Source organism: Lolium rigidum, chromosome 2, assembly GCF_022539505.1.
Source record: "Lolium rigidum isolate FL_2022 chromosome 2, APGP_CSIRO_Lrig_0.1, whole genome shotgun sequence".
In the NCBI taxonomy this organism is placed as follows: domain Eukaryota; kingdom Viridiplantae; phylum Streptophyta; class Magnoliopsida; order Poales; family Poaceae; genus Lolium; species Lolium rigidum.
The window spans coordinates 72,696,989-72,708,643 of NC_061509.1; positions in this window are offsets into that span (position 1 = coordinate 72,696,989).

Consider the following 11,655-nt stretch of genomic DNA (forward strand, 5'->3'; position numbering starts at 1 on the left):
CAGTACGTACGAAGCGAAGAAGGTTGTCTGCCCTCTAGGATTAGATGTGCAAAAGATACATGCATGCATTAATGACTGCATTCTCTACCGCGGTGAGTACGAGAATTTGGATGCATGCCCAATGTGCACTGCATTGCGGTATAAGATCAGACGAGATGACTCGGGTGATGTTGAGGGCGAGCTCCCCAGGAAGAGGGTTCCTGCCAAGGTTATGTGGTATGCTCCTATAATACCACAGCTGAAACGTTTGTTCAGAAATAAAGAGCACGCTGGGTTGTTGCAATGGCACAAAGAAGACCGTAAGAAAGACGAGTTGTTGAGGCACCCCGCTGATGGGTCCCAGTGGAGAAAAATCGATAGAGAGTTCCCGTACTTTGTAGAGGATGCAAGGAACTTAAGGTTTGGTCTAAGTACAGATGGCATGAATCCTTTTGGAGAGCAGAGCTGCAGCCATAGCACCTGCCATGTGACTCTTTGTATCTATAACCTTCCTCCTTGGTTGTGCATGAAGCGGAAGTTCATTATGATGTCAGTGCTCATCCAAGGCCCGAAGCAACCCGGCAACAACATTGATGTGTACCTGAAGCCATTAGTTGAGGAACTTCTACAACTGTGGTCCATAGCAGGTGTACCTGTGTGGGACGAGCACAAGCAGGAGGAATTTGACCTACGAGCGCTGCTTTTCGTAACCATCAACGATTGGCCTGCTCTCGGTAACATTTCATGACAGTCAAACAAGGGATACAATGTATGCACGCACTGTTTAGATGAGCTCGAAGGTGAATATTTGGATAAATGTAAGAAGGTCGTGTACCTGGGGCATCATTGATTTCTTACGCGTACCCATCCCGTAAGAAAGAAAGGCAAGCATTACAACGGTGAGGCAGATCACCGGAAGATGCCTGCCCACCATAAGGGTGCTGATATATTTGGTATGGTCAAGGATCTAGAAGTAATATTTGGAAAGGGTCCTGGCGGACGGTCTGTTCCGAATGACGCTGCCGGACACGCGGCCATGTGGAAGAAGAAATCTATATTTTGGGAGCTACCCTATTGGAAAGTCCTAGAGGTCCGCCTTCAATCGACGTGATGCATGTGACGAAGAATCTTTGCGTGAGCCTGCTAGGATTCCTGGGCGTGTACAGGAAGAAAAAAGATATACCAGAAGCACGGGAGGACCAGCAACGTATGAAAGACCCAGAAAAACTGCATGAGACAGATAAAGGATGTCATTACTCCAACTACGCTCTTACAAAAGTAGAGAAGGAAATATTTTTTGAATGCCTAAATAGTATCAAGGTCCCGTCTGGCTTCTCCTCCAATATAAAGGGAATAATAAATGTGGCAGAGAAAAAATTCCAGAACCTGAAGTCTCATGACTGCCACGTGATAATGACGCAGTTGCTTCCGATTGCATTGAGGGGGTTTCTACCAGAAAATGTTCGAGTGCCCATTGTGAAGCTATGTGCATTCCTCAAGACGTGATGGTGGCATATGGCCCATCGGGCGGCCCAGTTGCTGTAGATCAAGAAGGATGAAGTCCAGCCCAGGAACAAGGAGCCGGATCCATGGACCGACCCAGGAAGTCGGATCCGGCCTAACCCATCAGGGATAGCCGGATCCAGTACGATGCATAAGGAAAGGCGGATCCTTGACGTACACGGCAATGTAATATACCATAGTTAGGCAACTTGTATTCCGGCTAGGACTCTCCATGTAAACCCTAGATCCTGGAAGCCCTAGAGGCACAACCACAACTCATTGTAACAACGCGAAAGCGCCCAAATAATTCCAGACAAGCAGCAATAGGCCCTGTCATCGTGCAGGTGTTCCGAAGCTGGGTAAATCGCGTACCACCGTCCCGAGGACTCTCTGCCCGATGGCCCCTACTTCTTCTTCCCCTTGTGAGGATCCCTCCTCCGAGGTACCGTCGAATAGGCAACGACAGTTGGCGCCCACCGTGGGGCCAGCGGCGTCTGGAGGCCGGAACCGGGAGGGTTCCGCCATTGAAAGCTACGACGAATCCATCGCTGTGGGGTGTGTCCTTTACGCCGGGAATTTTCCAATCGTCCCTCAGGACGAGTGCTGGATTCCGGCTAAGACCGACCCCGTCAGGCTCTCCATCGTCCCAATCGGAGGCATTCACATCTTCATCGGCGAGACCGTCGATTCCGACGGAAACGCCCTGGTAAGCCACGTTGACGCGACCGCCGCTGAGCTGGACGCAGTCGCGAAGATCCGATCTGAGATGCAGGAACTTCCCAAGGAAGATTTCGCCTTAGATCTGGAAATTTCAAAACCCACCCAATCCGCCCCTGAGCAGGAAATTACGGTGGAAGATCAATGCAGATCCGCCTGGGTCTCCCAGGTGTTAGAGAAGCAAAGGTGCCACTTCATGCACTTCCTCGCACATACCGCAGGAACCGCCCCTCCTCAAGAAGGAGCTGGACCCATGCAGGTTGAGGCTACCGGAGACAGCGACGCCCCGGATCAGCAGGATGCTACCGGGGACAGCAACGTTCTGGATCAGCAAGAGCATGCTGGAGATAAGGAGGAATCAATCCTGGGCAATCTAAGCCCAACCTTAGACGATGTTTCCACCGTGAACACAGAAGAGTACAATCGCGCTATGAAGGAGTTGGAAGATGAGGAGGCAGCCGAAGTAGAATCCGCTCCGCCTAACAGGTCCTAGCAACCATAACGGGGCTGGAGCAAGAAGCTGGCGAAGAAACGACTCCGAACGACATTGGACTCCTAGGCCCATCCACTTCGGAGACTCCGCCCTCGCGTCCTTGCTACCGTGTTGTGCCGGATTCCGAAGAAGGGCATATCTCTGGGCATAGGGGAAACTTGTCTGCAGAAGAGCTCGTTGAACAGGCAGGCCGGGGCGCTATCACGCACTCGGAAATCCTCAACAAACCAATAACTCCGGATGATGCCACAGATTCTGAAGCTCTAGAAGCAAAAAGAAAGGAGATGCTACCCGCCGCCAAAGTATTTGCCAACACCGCAGCAGCAATGCTGGAGGAAAGGCAAGAGGCAGAAGGAGTGATGGAAAATTTCCTCAACAGAGAGCGTGAAGCAGCAAAATGGTTGGAAGAGGCCAAGAAACTCCGAGCACAGTGGGAAACCATTATAGAGGATGCTGGTAAGGAAGCAGATAGGATCCGCCGGGAGGCCATTGACCCCCGAAAGATCAACTTTGCAACACCCACAAACCAGCAGCCGCTCGCCACTCCAAAGGACATTATGAAGAAATCCGCGGAGATTCTGGCCAAGAAATATGAGGAAATTGACATCGCACACCTCCGCACACTGGTAGCTTCAGCAATGAAGCAACAGAGTAAGGCAGATATTTCGCGCAGGTTGGAATCCAACCCGGATCTATGTGTATCCACTGCGCAGAAGGACGCCTCCGGAAGATAGCATCGTGACGATGAACCGCGCACCGGATCCATGGAGCGCGGAAGGAGAACCAGAGAACATCCAAATCCGATCTCGGTACCCTCGAAAACACCTCCGACGGACCCAAGGAAGGGAAAGGATCTGATGTACACTGGAAGGGACAAGTACCGAAACCCATTACCTCCACCGCGGACCCAGCCACCTCCTCCGCCACCTCGCCATCGTAGTCCAGCCGGAAACACCAGACCCCATGGGCCTGGCGGAATCAATATCCGCGACAATGTAGTTCCTCAGAGGAATCGGAATACGGAGCGTACGCCGGAACCACGTCCGAGCCGGAATGAAGAACGTGAGCCTGAGCCCCGCAAAAGCCGGAATGAGGGGGACGACAGCCACCATGGGGAAGGTAGCCACCGAAGCCGGAGTCAGCAGCGTGAAGAGCACGGCAAATCCGAGGGCAGAAGCAAAAGGTCCCACAGGCCCCCTCGCAGATCTCCCTCCCCACCACCCAGTGGAGGAGGTGGAGGCAGAGGCGGAGACCGGAGATCTCGCTCCCGTTCAAAGTCTCCCCCAACGGCCCACGTGACGCAAGGAAACGTCTCAACGAATACAGATCTGAATACATTGGCCCAAAATTCATTGGCAGGATGATCCGAGAGGAGCCATATCCAAAAGGCTTGAACCTTAAGCTACCCGGAAATCTGAAGCACTATGATGGCAGCGAAAGGCCCGATACCTGGATTGAGGACTACTTCAATGCAGTAAGCCGCCGGAGGGAACCAGAGAATAGCCTGCCGCATGCTTCAGTTGTACCTTATTGGTCCAGCTCGTACCATGCTCGGCGACCTCCCGGAAAACTCCATCTTTTGCTGGTTTGACCTGAAGATCGCCTTCGAAAAACACTTTAGGGGCACCTACAAGAGACCTGCTACAACAAGCAACCTGCAAGCATGTATCCAGAAAAAAGGCGGAACGTCGCGAAATTTCCTCACACGATGGTTAGCAACCATGAACGAGTGTGAGAACGTGGATAATCGCACAACTATGCACGCCTTCATAGGTGGCCTGCAGAGGGGAGGACTGCTCCGGCACAAGCTTACTTGCTTGATCAATGAAAACAATCTGACATTGGATGACATGATCAGCATTGCAAGTACTCCCACCGCCGCTGATGACGAGGCAGGTGGAGAACTCACTGCCACATCCATACCCCTGCACCAGCAAAAGAAAAATCGTGACAATGGCGGCAGTAGCAACAGCAGCAAGCGGAAGAATCCCCCCGATGACCAGAAGAGCGATGGATCCAACATGGTTGCCATGGCGTTTCAACACGGAGGTAAAGGAGGCGGAAGAGGCCGCGGACGTGGAGGCGGAGCCGGCAGGGGCCAGCAGCGCGCTGACGAGGTCACATCTGCTGGGTTCCGCGCTCCCCAAACTTACAAAGAATACAAGGACATGCCATACCTGGCCCACATGGATCCGGTGTTGGAGATATGCCCAAGAGGCAATAATAAAGTGTTTATGATAAATGTTTATATATCATGCTATAATTGTATTAACCGAAACATTGATACATGTGTGTTATGTAAACAACAAGGAGTCCCTAGTAAGCCTCTTGTATAACTAGCTTGTTGATTAATAGATGATCATAGTTTCATGATCATGAACATTGGATGTTATTAATAACAAGGTTAAGTCATTATGTGAATGATGTAATGGACACACCCAAATAAGCGTAGCATAAGATCACGTCATTAAGTTATTTGCTATAAGCTTTCGATACATAGTTACCTAGTCCTTCGACCATGAGATCATGTAAATCACTTATGCCGGAAAGGTACTTTGATTACATCAAACGCCACTGCGTAAATGGGTGGTTATAAAGGTGGGATTAAGTATTCGGAAAGTATGAGTTGAGGCATATGGATCAACGGTGGGATTTGTCCATCCCGATGACGGATAGATATACTCGGGGCCCTCTCGGTGGAATGTCGTCTAATTAGCTTGCAAGCATATGAATGGTTCATAAGAGACCACATACCACGGTACGAGTAAAGAGTACTTGTCAGGAGACGAGGTTGAACAAGGTATAGAGATACCGATGATCAAACCTCGGACAAGTAAAATATCGCGTGACAAAGGGAATCGGTATCGTATGTAAATGGTTCAATCGATCACTAAGTCATTGTTGAATATGTGGGAGCCATTATGGATCTCCAGGTCCCACTATTGGTTATTGGTCGGAGAGAAGTCTCAACCATGTCTACATAGTTCACGAACCGTAGGGTGACACACTTAAGGTTTGATGTCGTTTAAGTAGATATGGAATATGGAATGGAGTTCGAAGTTTTGTTCGGAGTCTCGGATGGGATCCAGGACATCACGAGGAGGTCCGGAATGGTCCGGAGAATAAGATTCATATATAGGAAGTCATATTCCAAGTTTGGAAATGATCCGGTGCATTTATGGCGAGGTTCTAGAAGGTTCTAGAAAAGTCCGGAAGAAATCACCATGGAAAGTGGAGTCCCGGAGGGACTCCACCTTGCATGGCCAGCCAACCCTAAAGGGGAGGAGTCCCAGGTGGACTCCCCAAGGGTGGCCGGCCAACCCCCCCAAGGAAGGGGTGGGAGTCCCACCTTGAGTGGGATTCCCCCCTTGGGTAGGTTTTGTCCCTATGGAAGGTTTTGGTTTCGGGTCTTATTCGAAGACTTGGATACCAACACTTGGGGATTTCCACCTATATAATGAGGAGGAGAGGGAGGGGGATGCCCACTCTTGGCCGCACCACCTAGGGCCCCCCATGGCCGGCGCCCTACCCCCTCTCTCTCCCCAAACCCTAGCGCCCCTCCTCCACATACTACTCCCGCAGCGCATAGGCGAAGCCCTGTCGGAGTTCTCCACCACCACCGCCACCACGCCGTCGTGCTGCCGGGATTCCGAGGAGGATCTACTACTTCCGCTGCCCGCTGGAACGGGGAGGAGGACGTCGTCTTCATCAACACCGAACCTGTGACCGAGTACGGAGGTGCTGCCCGATTGTGGCACCGTCAAGATCTTCTACGCGCTTTTGAAAGCGGCAAGTGATCATCTTCTGCAACAACGAGATCTAATCTCGTAGGCTTTGGAAATCTTCAAGGGTTAGTCTCGTGATCCCCTCGTTGCTACCATCTTCTAGATTGCATCTTGGCTTGGTTTTCGTTCTTGCGGTAGGAATTTTTTTGTTTTCTATGCTACGAATCCCATCAGTGGTATCAGAGCCGTGTCTATGCATAGATTGGTTGCACGAGTAGAACACAATTGTTTTGTGGGCGTTGATGCTTATGTTGTCTTTAGTTCGTGTACTTTGCATCTTTGTGGCATAGTGGGATGAAGTGGCTCAGGCTAACTTACATGACCACGTTCATGAGATTTGCTCCACGCTCGACATGCAACTTGTATTGCATAAGTGGCTTTGCGGGTGTCTGTCTCTCCCACTATAGTGAAGATCCAATTTACTCTTTCTATTGACAACACTAGTATCACCGTTGTGGTTCATGTTCGTAGGTAGATTGGATCTTACTCGAAAACCCTAAACCACGTAAAATATGCAAACCAAATTAGAGACGTCTAACTTGTTTTTGCGGGGTTTGGTGATGTGATATGGCCATAATGTGATGATGAATATGTATGAGATGATCATTATTGTATTGTGGCAACCGGCAGGAGCCTTATGGTTGTCTTTAAATTTCATGTTGAGTAGTATTTCAAAGTAGTTGTAATAGTTGCTACATGAGGTGAACAACTATGAAGACGGCGCCATGGACCTTGATGCTACGCCGACGATGATGGAGATCATGCCCGTTGATGATGAAGATCATGTCCGTGCTTTGAAGATGAAGATCGAAGGCGCAAAGACTAAAGGGCCATATCATATCACATATGAATTGCATGTGATGTTAATCCTTTATGCATCTTATTTTGCTTAGATCGCGACGGTAGCATTATAAGATGATCCCTCACATTAATATCAAGATAATAAAGTGTTCTCCCCTTGTATGCACCGTTGCCAAAGTACGTTGTTTCGAAGCATCTCGTGATGATCGGATGTGATAGATTCTACGTTCACATACAACGGGTGTAAGCCATGTTTGCACACGCGGAATACTTGGGTTTGCTTGACGAGCCTAGCATGTATAGACATGGCCTCGGAACACAGGAAACCGAAAGGTTGAACACGAGTCATATGGATGATATGATCAACATGTTGATGTTCACCGTTGAAGCTACATCATCTCACGTGATGATCGGTTTTGGCGTAGTGGATGTGGATCGTGTGCCACTTAACAACTATGAGGGATGTTGTATTAAGTGGGAGTTCATTAGTAATTAGATTAAAACATGAACTAATTATCATAAACATAGTCTGAATAGTATTTTGAATTAATTTGTAGAATTGGCATCCGTTTTCTACCATACGCTAGTCTTGTAATTGAGATAGAAATATCGTTAAGTCCGACAAGTAACTTTACGGATCGGTACCGTATTGTTAAAGTATCAAGAAATGATTAAGTCCTATTGCAAACTTTTAGTAAACCTCACATTACTGATTCAAAGAACAATGGTTTCAATTAGTACCTAGAATCATCTTGTCTCCGTGAAACTTGAAGTTCAACTCTGTTTGAAAAGTAAGGAACTGAAAATTTTGTTTTCAGAAATAAGCGAGGTATGAGATATATGTGATATCTAAGACCTTGTTGCAAGGTGATAGAATATAATTTGGTGAGACTACATAGACTCATAAGTTTTATGGGAATGTATGAAGGTTGAAGACGCAAGACGTCCCAATCCTCCAACTAAGTTGGGCACTAACGATATTCGCATATCCATGAAGTGATTGTCCTTAGTATGCACCGTTGCTAAGACTCGTCGTTTCGAAGCATCACATGATGATCGGGTGTGATAGATTCTACGTGTGCATACAACGGGTGCAAGCCAGATTTGCACATGTGAATACTGAGGTTAAACTTTACGAGCCTAGCATGTACAGACATGGTCTCGGAAAGTCGTCATGATATGATGGATAAAATTATGAGTGAAATTGTTCATCATATTAGAAAGTTACTAATAGTGAAATCCGGAACACTTGTCATATGATGATCAACTTCAAAGAAAGAACCTCAAGGTTATTGGTATTTGACCAACAAACCTAGAAGTTATTGATGTTGAAGTGTTTTTCTGAGAATGAGGAAAGCTAAAAGAGAAACAACAAAAGATATTTTTGCAGAAAGAAAGAAAAGACTAGAAAGTCTAGCTCAGGTGTATATAAATGATATACATGTTATGGATGTATTCCTTGTTTGGTCACATAATGAAATTCTTGGGTATTTGTACCAGATTGGTTGGTATGAGATGTCATACAATATAACGAAATACAAGAATATGATGGCCTAAGTGACTAATAAGGAATATGGTAATAATGCACGTCTGGAACATAATGAAGTGTTATTATGCTTGTCGTTGGCATTCTACCTAGCCCTTAGAATTTATAATAAAGAACTTAATAATTGTTATTTTGCTCTGGTCAAATGAAAACAATGAGTTGTTCAAATTATGACATTACTCCATCTACGATGGATAAGTTATTATAAATCTTAATGGTGAAACACACATACATAACACTGACGCTAAAATGCCATAAGGCAATTGATTTGAATTCCACTTATTTGTGGAACCGCTATTCAGGTCATGTTAGAGAGGAACGCATGAAGGAACTCCATGCAAATGGATTTTTGGAGTCATTTGATTTTTGAATCGTTTGGCGCTTGCAAATCTTTTCTAAAAAGAGAATGACTAAAATACCGTTCATAGGCCAAGAGTTGAACGGGCAACTAACTTAGTGGAAACATACATGATGATGTATGTGGTTCATTGGGCATAGTTGTGTACGGGAGATTCTTCTACTTCATGAAAACTTCCAACAATGAATTGAGTATATAAATGTGGATATATTCGATAAGGAAGAAGTTTAAAACATTTGAATGGATTCAAATAAAATTCAGCATGAAGTGGAAATCATCGTAATAGAAAAGTCAAATATCTATGATTGGATCATGGTGGAAATATTTGAAATATGAGTTTTAGCGAACATCTAAGAGAGTTATGAAATTGTTCTACAACTCACGGTTCTTGGAGTATCATAGTGATGATGGAGTATCCGAGAGATGTATCCAAACCTTGTTGGGTCAATGATGAGTGATACGCGTACAGCACGCGTCCGTTGGGAACCCCAAGAGGAAGGTGTGATGCGTACGGCGGCAAGTTTTCCCTCAGAAAGAAACCAAGGTTTATCGAACCAGGAGGAGCCAAGAAGCACGTTGAAGGTTGATGGCAGCAGGATGTAGTGCGGCGCAACACCAGAGATTCCGGCGCCAACGTGGAACCTGCACAACACAACCAAAGTACTTTGCCCCAACGAAACAGATGAGGTTGTCAATCTCACCGGCTTGTCGTAACAAAGGATTAGATGTATAGTGTGGATGATGATTGTTTGCGAGAAAACAGTAAAACAAGTATTGCAGTAGATTGTATTCGATATAAAAGAATGGACCGGGGTCCACGAGTTCACTAGAGATGTCTCTCCCATAAGATAAATAGCATGTTGGGTGAACAAATTACGATCGGGCAATTGACAAATAGAGAGAGCATGACAATGCACATACATGATATGATGAGTATTGTGAGATTTAATTGGGCATTACGACAAAGTACATAGACCGCTATCCAAGCATGCATCTATGCCTAAAAAGTACACCTTCGAGGTTATCATCCGAACCCCTTCCGAGTATTAAGTTTTAAACAACGGACAATTGCATTAAGTATGGTGCGTAATGTAATCAATAACTACATCCTCGGACATAGCATCAATGTTTTATCCCTAGTGGCAACAACACATCCACAACCTTAGAACTTTCTGTCACTGTCCCAGATTTAATGGAGGCATGAACCCACTATCGAGCATAAATACTCCCTCTTGGAGTTAAGAGTAAAAACTTGGCCAGAGCCTCTACTAATAACGGAGAGCATGCAAGATCATAAACAACACATAGTTAATAGATTGATAATCAACATAACATAGTATTCTCTATCCATCGGATCCCGACAAACACAACATATAGAATTACAGATAGATGATCTTGATCATGTTAGGCAGCTCACAAGATCCGACAATGAAGCACATGAGGAGAAGACAACCATCTAGCTACTGCTATGGACCCATAGTCCAGGGGTGAACTACTCACTCATCACTCCGGAGGCGACCATGGCGGTGAAGAGTCCTCCGGGAGATGATTCCCCTCTCCCGGAGGGTGCCGGAGGCGATCTCCAGAATCCCCCGAGATGGGATTGGCGGCGGCGGCGTCTCAATAAGGTTTTCTGTATCGTGGCTCTCGGTACTGGGGGTTTCGCGACGGAGGCTTTAAGTAGGCGGAAGGGCAAGTCAAAGGGCGTCACGAGGGGCCCACACAACAGGCCGGCGCGGCCAGGGCTTGGGCCGCGCCGCCCTGGTGTGTCGCCACCTCGTGGCCCCACTTCGTCTCTCCCTCGGTCTTCTGGAAGCTTCGTGCAAAAATAGGACCCTGGGCGTTGATTTCGTCCAATTCCGAGAATATTTCCTTTGTAGGATTTCTGAAACCAAAAACGGCGGAAAACGACAAACTGGCTCTTCGGCATCTCGTTAATAGTTTAGTGCCGGAAAATGCATAAATACGACATATAATGTGTATAAAACATGTAGATATCATCAATAATGTGGCATGGAACATAAGAAATTATCGATACGTCGGAGACGTATCAGCATCCCCAAGCTTAGTTCTGCTCGTCCCGAGCGGTAAACGATAACAAAGATAATTTACGGAGTGACATGCCATCATAACCTTGATCATACTATTGTAAGCATATGTAATGAATGCAGCGATCAAAACAATGGTAATGACATGAGTAAACAAATGAATCATAAAGCAAAGACTTTTCATGAATAGCACTTCAAGACAAGCATCAATAAGTCTTGCATAAGAGTTAACTCATAAAGCAATAAATCAAAGTAAAGGTATTGAAGCAACACAAAGGAAGATTAAGTTTCAGCGGTTGCTTTCAACTTGTAACATGTGTATATCATGGATATTGTCAACATAGAGTAATATAACAAGTGCAATATGCAAGTATGTAGGAATCAATGCACAGTTCACACAAGTGTTTGCTTCTTGAGGTGGAGAG